Consider the following 8,995-nt stretch of genomic DNA (forward strand, 5'->3'; position numbering starts at 1 on the left):
AGGGCCCCTCCCAGTTGGGCTTGAGCTTGTCCTTTTTCTTGTCCGGCAGGCGTAGAACTAGTTCGCCAACGTTGTAAGTCTTGGCCCATACTTCTCTGCTTTGATATCTTCGAGCCTGCTGCTGATAAAATGCGGAACGAGCCTTGGCGACGTCGCGTTCTTCCTCCAATGCGTCCAAGCTGTCCTGCCGATCCAGCTCGGCTTCTCGTTCTTCGTACATGCGCACTCGAGGTGAGTCATGAATGATGTCGCAGGGCAAAACTGCCTCTGCACCGTATACCATAAAAAATGGTGTGAATCCGGTAGTACGGTTGGGCGTTGTCCGTAGCCCCCAGAGTACGGAGTCGAGCTCCTCTACCCAGTGCGTGTCAGATTTCGTAAGTGACCGCACTAGTCTGGGTTTAATGCCGCTCATTATTAGACCATTTGCTCGTTCCACTTGACCGTTGGTTTGAGGATGATAGACTGAAGCGTAGTCGAGCTTGATGCCCATGTTTTTACACCATGACTTAACCTCGTCGGCCATGAAGTTCGTGCCGTTCTCGGTGATGATGCTGTGGGGGACACCGTAACGGTGTACAACCCCGGATATAAAGTCTATCACTGGTCCGGACTCTGCCGTTTTGACTGGTTTGGCCTCTATCCATTTGGTGAATTTATCCACCATGACCAATAGGTACCTTTGCTTGTGGGTTCCCCCTTTAAGGGGTCCAACCATATCAAGCCCCCAGACCACGAACGGCCAGGTAATGGGTATAGTTTTGAGGGCGGTGGGTGGCATATGGCTCTGATTGGCAAAGAGCTGACAACCGACGCATCTCTGGACTAAGTCCTGGGCATCTGCCTGGGCCATCGGCCAATAAAATCCTGTACGGAATGCCTTTCCTACAAGGGCCCGGGCTGCTGCGTGGTGTCCGCCTAGTCCGGCATGAATTTCAGCCAGGAGGTTTCGCCCTTCCTCTTCGGAGATACACCTTTGAAGGACTCCGGTTGTACTTTTCTTATAAAGTTCTCCCTCATGGACCTTGTAGGCTTTCGATCGCCGGACTATGCAGCGGGCCTCGTTTTGGTCTTCGGGAAGTTCCTGCCTAAGCAAGTAGGCTAGGAATATGGTTCTGTCCATGGGGCGATATGTCGTGGGCTGAAGGTGTTATGTCATCGGCTGAATCGCCGGTTGGCGCGGTTGTTTCCGGTTTGTCGTTTCCGGACTCCCCTTCCCATAGTACGGATGGCTTGAAGAGCCGTTCCAGGAAGATATTTGGAGGGACAGCGTCACGTTTTGCGCCGATGCGTGCCAGTACGTCGGCTGCTTGGTTATTATCTCGGGCTACGTGATGGAATTCAAGTCCTTCAAACCGAGCTGACATTTTTAGGACAGCGTTGCGATATGCTGCCATTTTCGGATCCTTGGCGTCAAAGTCTCCGTTTATTTGGGATATTGCGAGGTTTGAATCCCCGCGCACCTCTAGGCGTTGAATGCCCATGGAGATTGCCATCCGGAGACCATGTAGAAGGGCCTCGTATTCGGCTGCGTTGTTGGAGTCCGTGTACATTATTTGAAGTACGTATTGGACTGTATCCCCGGTCGGGGACGTCAATACGATGCCAGCCCCCAGTCCGGCCAACATTTTGGAGCCGTAGAAGTGCATAGTCCAATGGGAGTATGCGCCGTTCTCTTTAGGGAGTTCGGCTTCGGTCCATGCAGCGACAAAGTCAGCCAAAACTTGTGACTTTATAGCTAGCCGAGGTTTGTAGATTATATCGAATGGTTGGAGCTCAATGGCCCATTTTGCAATCCTGCCCGTTGCGTCACGGTTGTTTATAATGTCATTGAGTGGTACTTCGGAGGCCACCGTTATCAAACACTCTTGAAAGTAGTGTTGGAGCTTCCGGGATGCCATGAACACCTCATACGCTATCTTTTGATAGTGCGGGTAACGGGACTTGCAGGGGGTTAACACAGTGGATACGTAGTACACTGGTTTTTGAAGAGGGAATTTATGCCCTTCTGTCTCTCGTTTGACGACGAGTACCGGGCTTACAACTTGATGTGTTGCTGCGATGTATAACAACATTGGTTCGCCTAGGTTGGGCGCAGCTAGGACCGGATTTGTTGCCAATATGGCCTTTATTTCTTCGAGTCCGGCAGTGGCAGCATCCGTCCACTTGAAGTGTTCGGTGCGTCTAAGGAGGCGATAAAGGGGCAGTGCCTTTTCTCCCAAGCGGGAGATAAAGCGGCTTAGAGCTGCCACGCATCCGGTCAATTTTTGTATCTGTTTGAGGTCTTTTGGAATATCCAACTGTGACAGAGCTCGGATCTTGGCCGGGTTTGCTTCAGTTCCTCTACCGGATACAATGAAGCCCAGCAGCTTTCCGGCTGGTACGCTGAAAACGCATTTTTCCGGATTCAGCTTGATGTCATATGCTTTGAGGTTGTCGAACGTGAGCCTCAAATCGTCTACTAGAGTTTCGACGTGTTTGGTTTTGATGACTACGTCGTCTACGTATGCCTCAACTGTTTTGCCGATCTGGGTGGCCAGACATGTTTGAATCATGCGCTGATATGTTGCGCCGGCATTTTTAAGTCCGAAGGGCATCGTGTTGAAGCAGAATGGTCCGTATGGAGTGATGAATGCCGTTGCGGCTTGGTCTGCTTCCGCCATCTTGATTTCATGGTAGCCAGAGTATGCGTCGAGGAAGCACAATGAATCGTGTCCTGCGGTAGCATCGATTATTTGGTCGATGCGGGGGAGGGGGAAGGGATCCTTTAGGCAAGCCTTATTGAGGTATTTAAAATCGACGCATAGGCCCCAGGATTTGTCCTTCTTTGGTACCATTACCAGATTTGCTAGCCAATCCAGATGTTTGATATCTCTGATGAATTCGACTTCCAATAGTTTGGCTAGCTCTTCTCCCATTGCCTGTCTTTTGGGTTCGGAAAATTGTCGAAGAGCCTGTTTGACTGGCTTGAATCCTTTTAGGATGTTTAGGCTGTGTTCTGCCAATCTGCATGGGATTCCGGGCATATCCGAGGGGTGCCAGGCGAAAATGTCCCAATTTTCCCGAAGGAATTCTCGCAGTGCGGCGTCTACATCAGGGTTCAATTGTGCCCCGATGGAGGCCGTCTTTGTTGGGTCCGTTGGATGGACCTGGAATTTTACTATTTCATCTGCTGGTTTGAAGGAGCTGGACTTGGATCTTTTATCGAGTATCACATCGTCCCTATTCACCGTAGAGCGCAGCGCGGTGAGTTCTGCCGCTAGGGCTTCGGATAGTGCCTCCAGGGCTAGTGCGGCTGTCTTGTTTTCGGCGCGGAGTGATATGTCCGGATCACTAACGAGAGTGATTATTCCGCCGGGCCCAGGCATTTTGAGCTTCATGTACCCGTAATGGGGTACGGCTTGAAAAATTGTGAATGCCTCTCATCCTAATATAGCGTGATATCCGCTGTTGAACGGGGCCACTTGGAACGTGACTTCTTCGGATCTGTAATTGTCTGGCGAGCCGAACACCACATCGAGTGTGATTTTTCCGGTGTAGCACGCTTCCTGGCTAGGGATTATTCCTCTGAAGGTTGTGCTGCTTCGCTCAATACGGCTCCAGTATATTTCCATTTTTTGAAGAGTTTCCTCGTAGATGAGGTTTTGTCCGCTGCCGCCGTCCATGAGGACCTTTGTAAGCCGAAAGCCGTCCACTATGGGACTAAGCACCAGTGCGGCTGGTGCTCGGGCTGTTCGGAATTTGGGTTCATCGCTGGCATTGAAGGTGATGGCTGTGTCACTCCATGGATTTGCTGTTGCTACTTGGTAGACTTCAGCGAGGCCGCGGATTGTTCGTTTTCGCATATTATTTGATGCGAAGGTCTCGAAGACTGTTGATACCGTATCGGTATTGTTGGAGTGGTTTTCCGGGGCTAGAAGCTCCTCGCCACTTTTGGCCACCTGCCGTAATATCCAACATGCTCGAAGGCTATGTGTTGGGACGGCGCCCTCTGTACTGTGAAGTTTACAGGGTCCGCTGAGCCATCCCTCCAGTACGGTTCCGTGCCCTCTATGGGGTTTTTGCTTTTTGGTTTTTGTATCTGGGGCCTGAGTGTGATGCACCCTTTTGTTGCGGACTAGGGTTGTATTCGGGGCCGGATTGTCCCAAAACTGGTTTTCGGTTTTCCGGAAACTCTCCATCGCATAGTACTTTCGTACTATGGATGCCAGATCGGCGAAGCGTGTAATTTTACGACGGCTGATGGCGTTCAATATTCCCTTTGTCCATGCAATTATTGCAAAAGATTGAGATTGTGTTTTCCTCTCGGCAGTCCTTTATCCTATCCATAACCAGGAGGAATCTGGCCCAATAGTGATGTACTGTTTCAGCGGGCTCTTGCCGTATTAGAGATAGATCGCATATGTCTGGGCTGGTGGGTGGAATAAAATCCGGAACCCTACCCATCTCAGGGCTTAAAGGCCGTGAAGTTTCCTAATTTGGAAGCTTGGATTGCTGGACGTTGTCCAACGAGTCTGGTCCGATGCCTGACTTTAAGTTCAGTGCTTGATCGAAGTCCGTCCCTCCGCAGAAATCCGGCATGGAGGGTTCGGGAGCCCGGACAAGACTAGTTTTCAATACAGGAGAAGAGTCGCCACATTGTTCCTCTACCATTGCGACGTGGTGGGTGACCTGGGGAGAGTTAATCTCACTCAGATCGGTTTTAAGCCCAATTTGATTGTAGTCCGTAGCGACTCCCAGGGCGGCGATGCGATCCAAGAGCTCATTGACAGACGAGAGCTCTATTGGATCCAACCGCTCAGCAAATTCCGAGCTGACGTGAAGATTGCTTTTGATGACTTGAGAAGTCATTGTCGAAGCAGTGGCCGGACAGGCGGTCATAAGAAAACCACCTAGCCGGATAGTTTGGCCGGCGGCCAAGGCCCTTTTGGCGAAAATACCGTCCTTGAAGACGGGTGGAGGCATCCTTCCTATCGGCGACGGCATAGAGGAACTCTCAATGAAAGCACCAATGTCGGTGTCAAAACCGGCGGATCTCGGGTAGGGGGTCCCGAACTGTGCGTCTAGGCGGATGGTAACAGGAGACAAGGGACACGATGTTTTACCCAGGTTCGGGCCCTCTTGATGGAGGTAAAACCCTACGTCCTGCTCAATTAATATTGATGATATGGGTAGTACAAGAGTGGATCTACCACGAGATCAAGGAGGCTAAACCCTAGAAGCTAGCCTATGGTATGATTGTTGTAATGTATGTTGTGTCCTACGGACTAAAGCCCTCCGGTTTATATAGACACCGGAGAGGGCTAGGGTTACACAAAGTCGGTTACAATGGTAGGAGATCTACATATCCGTATCGCCAAGCTTGCCTTCAACGCCAAGGAGAGCTCCATCCGGACACGGGACGGAGTCTTCAATCTTGTATCTTCGTAGTCTTGGAGTCCGACAGACGATGATAGTCCGGCTGTCCGGACACCCCCTAGTCCAGGACTCCTTCAAATGCCATTTAATGTCACTGGATTATTTCAGGGTTAGCTGTTGATTGTGGATGTATTAAAGATTTTTCAGCTAAGGCATTCTAATGTTGTTGCACAACCAGTATACCAACGATGAAACTTGTTACTATCTTCAGATTTTTGCACTGTCAATGCTTATAGATTACATACCTCACTTTCATGAGATAAGTTAATTTTTTTGTACGGTGTCACCAAAATGCCAAGGCGCTGATGTCATTTTATTTTGGTTAAACTGCACAAAAAGTTATGAAGACAAGAGGAAAGGTCAAGAGTGGGCACCTCCTCCTCCGGCTATTCTCTTAATTTGTTCCATCAAGTTTTTATGTTTGATCGATTATCAAGATTGGGATGGCAATTTTTAAGGTTCCCCCGAGTTCGAAATGATATTTACCTTGGAGGTACATGGTTTGCAATTTTTTTATACTGTCATTAGTTAATAACTAGTTACCTTCAGACTTTTGTATTTGGTTCAATGCTCATGCACAGCTAGTATACCAATGCTGAAACTTGTTACCTTTACATTTTGTATTGTTAATTCTTATAGAAATCTTCCAGTGCTAGAGTTTATTGAAATCTGTTCAGTAAAACCATTGTACTGTACCCTGTAATAAACTAACTACTCTACTGTTGCACTAGCCACTGGATTAGTGTATATTTGTAGTATTGGAATGGTGTTGCATTAGCGTATGGACATAAATAAAGTGTGGAAAGCTTTCCCAGATATGTGCTCAAGAAAACTACTACCTGTTTTTCTAAATACTAGACGTTTGGGTACTTTAAATTGAACAGAAAAAATGTCTTATATTAGGAACAGAGGGTGTAGAGTTCACTCAAATTATCCCGGTAAAGCTAGTCACACTTTTGTTAAAATTAATGTTCATTATGTTATTGGAGGATGTCTGTATATTTGTCTCTAATGCCTGTCGACTACATACCTGACATCATGATGTAATGTTAAGTCATTTCCTATTGTACAGTGTTACTGAATTGTCAAGGCGATGATGGCATTTTATTTTAGTTGAACTACACAAAATATGCTTAAAAGAAGAGGAAAGGTCAAGAATGGCTCAATTTTTCAGAAAAAACTATGTATGCCTTCCTGACATCCGCCGATGTTGCCTTATTTATTCCTTCAAACAGATGGTTAGAAACAGTCTAGCTACCTTCTCCCATTAAGAAATTGGAATGCTTATATTTATGAGTCTATGCTTCAACTAGTGCCACTTTTATAGTAATCGCACTTTCAATATATATTCTAACAGGGATGCTCAATTTTAGTGGAACTGCACAAAAAGTCCAACTGTTCCAACACTAGGAGCATGTTTTCTTCCAAACCTTTATATCCAATTGGTGGCACTATGAGCTGTTCATTACGAAGGTACATGGTTTGCTACTATCTTGCTACTCTTTTTGTACTGTCATTAGATAATAATACTAGTGGTTTGCATGTGAATTTATTGGCAGGGTGGACCTACATTGGAGGTGCAGGACAGGATTCAATGATTGGATGCTCAATTTCGGTTGTATCATTTTCACCTCTTCCATCACTGCGAACATGGATATCCTTGGTCTGATGAAGAATAGGCGCTATATTTCTGCTTTGAACCAGCAAATCAATTCAGTATGAAATTGTCCAGGGCAAAACATAACTGTATCAGATTGTCCAGTGCAGAACATGACAGATGCTAAGCGTAAGAGACATGTTTAAACCGAAAATATAAGGTGTGGCATATGTTTTCTAGCTGCTTGATATTTGTGCAGACAGAGATGTCTGCCCGTTGCTATTTGGCAAACAAACAAAGTGTCCGCAATTTTGGTTGAACTGCACAGGAGAATAGTATAGTCACTGCATGCAGTGCCATTTGAAAATAGTCACAGAAAGATTGGATAGTCACTTCATGGACTACAGTAAAGTAGTATTGTACTATTTATTGGCCAACACTAGGTGCTTCATTGCTTTGGTATGATTATACAATGGGCATCATTTTTCCTAAGTTAAAGTTTGTATTCCGAAAATAGTCTCGCGGTGTGATCGAGAGAAGACCAAATCATATTGCAGTGGATGTTCCTCCATCATGTGTGGTTCATTCTCATGGTTCCAGCTGTTGGTGAAACCACTTACGTTTGCGAGAGGAATTGTAGACTTCACAAACGAATTTGTCTTTCAGTCTGTACTGAATGTTGGCCAAGAGAAGCATCCATGTTAGTAGGAAGAACAGATGTTTTTTCTAGATCTTTGCTTTTGGAGCTACATATTTGTATATGATCTGTGAATCATTGAGATGCATTAACATGTTGATCTTATGTATGGGAATCGTACTAGTTAGTTTTAGTTGCGGTGCAAGATCCTAAGTGGATGATCTTTGCTTTTGGAGCTACATATTTGTATATGACCTGTGAATCATTGAGATGCATTAACAGTTACTTATTTCTGTTTGCTCAGTGTTTACAAGTTATTGATCGATCACTAGCTAGCCTACTAATGCGCTCCTGGCAGTTTTATTTGCGACGCAAGATCCGAAGTGGCAGTTTTTTGAATATAAATGCCTAGCTATGAACAAACTGACAAGCTACACTATCCTACCTACTCGATCCTACACGGATAAATAGCAGATCATGCATGTACTACCTCCTTTCTGGTTTGCAGGTCTCAATTCAAGAAACGACCTACTCAATCCTACACGAATTAATAGCAGATCACGCACGTACTAGTACCTCCCTTCCGATTTGCAGGGCTTAATTCAAACCTCTCACCAACCAAGGTACTCCCTCCGTCCGGGTTTATTAGTCCCGTGAGCAAAGCAGCAAGACTAAGGCATGGCAATAATTAACGGCATGCGGAAGTTTAAGCCTAATTAATTCCAGCGATTTAAGTGGCTGCATGCGTGCCCTCGGCTGCGACTCGTTGCATGTTGGTCCGCGTACTGGCTGCGAGCGATTCTGAGTGCCTGCATGCAGCCAGCCGTAATTAAGGCAGCTAACTGATGCGAAAAAAGATGCGCTTTAATTGTTGCGGGCTTTTTAAATCCGCGGAATCATTATTGACAAAGAGGGAGATGAGTCGAGTGCACTCGTTTGACCGCCATGCCGGCGTGCGACCCAGACAGGACGGGACGGCACAGTCATAATTTCAGTTTCTCTAGTTTTCCATGGCAAGCTAGCGCGCTAAGCCATTATGCATTGAATTCTGATGACCGTCGCGCTAACTTCCGCCTATAGGTACTGTTTCCCGGCCTTCTCCAGTGGCACCATGACCCAACTCGCCATATCCTCATAAGCCCCCACCAGCCTGACGTCGCTCACCACGTCTGCAGTAGGCGACGCCGGAGGCGGTCATCGCCGGAACTAGTGTTCGGGTTTTCACCAGAAGGCAGACGGAGGGAGGAGGCATTCTATATGTCTTTAGATGGCAATGCGGAGATCGAGGAGTTGTTGGAGCACGACCGCCTGGCGGAGAAGCAGGAGTTGTTGGAGCGCGACCG

The sequence above is a fragment of the Triticum aestivum genome, chromosome 3B (genome assembly GCF_018294505.1).
Source record: "Triticum aestivum cultivar Chinese Spring chromosome 3B, IWGSC CS RefSeq v2.1, whole genome shotgun sequence".
Taxonomy (NCBI): Eukaryota; Viridiplantae; Streptophyta; class Magnoliopsida; order Poales; family Poaceae; genus Triticum; species Triticum aestivum.